The sequence below is a fragment of the Trachymyrmex cornetzi genome, unplaced genomic scaffold (genome assembly GCF_001594075.2).
Source record: "Trachymyrmex cornetzi isolate Tcor2-1 unplaced genomic scaffold, Tcor1.1 scaffold983, whole genome shotgun sequence".
In the NCBI taxonomy this organism is placed as follows: Eukaryota; Metazoa; Arthropoda; class Insecta; order Hymenoptera; family Formicidae; genus Trachymyrmex; species Trachymyrmex cornetzi.
In genome coordinates, this window is record NW_017300337.1 from 61,287 (window position 1) to 64,001 (window position 2,715).

Sequence of the window (2,715 nt, forward strand, 5' to 3'; positions counted from 1 at the left end):
ACTGTTTTGTTCCCCTTGATCCAATCTATGTCCCCACTGTGTTTCAGTCACATTTTTTTAGACACCCTGTATATGTATATATATATATATATATATAAATTTAAATTACATACGCGCGCGCTCACATAATAAAGAAAAAAATATAAAAATCTCAAATATATACAAAACAAAGCATTAAAAAAGATTATTTTAAATATATGTTTGTATCTTAGAACATATATAAATGGAAGAGGAATAAGGCGCTGAACGTGAAGCCAATATCTGTGCGAGAGAGAAAGGTAGTAGGAGATAAATGTTCGCAATGCGCATGCGCAGCACCGTTATCTGTGTGTATTGTGCAGTTGGTTTAGTGTTTCTTACGCATTCGTACATTACACAGACGTGTAAAACGTGATGCTGCGAATGCACATTGAGAACATTTATCCCTTACTACCTTTCTCTCTTGCACAGATGTTTGCATCAGCGCGAGCCATGGGCAAGTATAAGCAATGCCCCTTCCATTTATATATGTTCTAAGGTTGTATATTATACATGTTTTTTAAGAAGGAATTATAATGCACACACGCAACAAAATTTTTACATCACGCTTTTTTTAAATATTGACATTTCTTAAAAGAAATTATATTATTTGTACATAAAGTAATTTCCTCGCTTAAGCTTTACTTTAATTAAACATATAAAAGTTCAATAAATTTTTCATGAATACTTTACAATATTTTATTATATTTTATATAAAGATATATTAGAAAAAAAAATTTATAAACTACTCTTATTATCTGAGGAACTTTTATAATACTTCAGTACAGTGACGGATTAAGTATTTTACTCTAAGCACCAACATTCAGCCACTCCAGGTGGCTTCATCAATTTATAAATTTGATAAAAGCAAAAATGGATAAAAAATGATTTATACTCCAGCGCATTAACTGGTAAAAGCATTCATCGTTTCTGATAAAACATGCTCGGTGTAACTCGTGCAAAAACGTTAGACTAACAAATTAAATATTTATCTCAATTGTGAAAATGTTATATTTTGAAAAATTTGTCGCCTCCTCAAATTTGACGCCCTAGGAAAGTGCCTTATTTGCCTAAGCGTTAATCCGTCATTGCTATAATAATTTATAATATGTAAAAAAAGAAGAAAATGATCAAATTATACAAACAAAATTATTTGATGTTATTTTTTTTTAAAAATGTCATAAAAATGTGTGCCATGAAATATTCATTGGACTCATTATATTTAAAATTTGATTCAGAACATTTTATATATATTCAAAACCTTTTTTAAATCGTTTTATTTCACAAATATCATATTTAGATATTCAAATACTTTTTGAAACAAAATGATTCTTACCTCCTTTCCATTTGCATGCACGTGTGAATAAGTGCATGCACATATACACATGTGTATGTATATATACAGGGTGCCCCGTAAGTTTTTGCCAAGTGCTTTTGTATAGATAGAGCGGATTAAACTGAGGCCTCTACCATTTTACAATTTTCGCAATAGCTAATAAGATATTTATTACTAAAAATTGCCGAATATTGGATTTCAATAATTTTTTACTCAAATACAAAATATCAATTTTACGGAAAAACTGCAAGAGACAAAAATCATTAATTTCTTCTCATAGAACTCTAAAAACTTTTTCGGAATTTATCAACTTTTTAGTACTGCATTTTCTTATTTTTATCAACATAAGAAAATACAATATTAAAAAATTCTGAAAAAGTTCTCAGAACTTTATGAGAAGAAAATAAACAATTTTTGTCTCTCGCTGTTTTTCTGTAAAGTTGATAATATTTGAGTAAAAACATTGAAAACCAATATTCAGCGATTTTTAGTAATTAATATCTCGTTAACCATTGAGAAAATTGCAAAATGGTAGAGGATTTTTCAACTCAGTTTAGTCCGCTCTGCGTACACAAAAGCGCTTGGCAAATACTTACAGGACACCCTATATACAAGGTGTATTATTTTAATTGACGCATTAAAATATCTCTTGAACAGTGCATTTAAAAAAAATGTTTTAGACAAAAGTTATATGGTTTGGAGGGGAACATAAGATGGTGCTACTGGTTTGACCTTGAAAAGTTGTTTGAAGATCACGTAAAAGCCATCAATTTCTTAAATGGAATCCCATATATTTCATTGCATATTCTTGTAGCTTATCTCGAAAGCTTTCCAAAATACTATAATTAAATTCATTTTTATTAAGTACTTTTCGAGATATAAGATTTGAAAGTTAGCTCGGATCCTCATATGGGCAACAACGCTTTGACACAGAGCTCTGATTGGTGGAAAGCCGATTGTGGGGATAAAATTTACCTTCGTCATCCGTTTTTCACCAATCAGCGTTCGGTGTCAAAGCGCTGTTGCCCGTATGAGGATCCGGGCTTACAGCACCGCTGGCATTAAGCACTACTCAAGGTGTCCGAGCTAAAACCTCTTGAATGTTGTGTCCGACCGCTAGCATTAGCATTACCATCGACGAGATATTATTAAAGACCCTGGGCAAATTTTCGGCTGTATAAAAAGGGCCCCAAGGGCTCGGAGGTAATTCAAGAACGCTGACATTACCGACAATTGATATAAATTTACTATTATTAACATAAATATTTGGAGCATGCATTATTAAATTCATGATTTTTTATTACATAAATGTTTCATAAATAAATATACATACTTGTAAAGCTGTAATATCCTATATATTG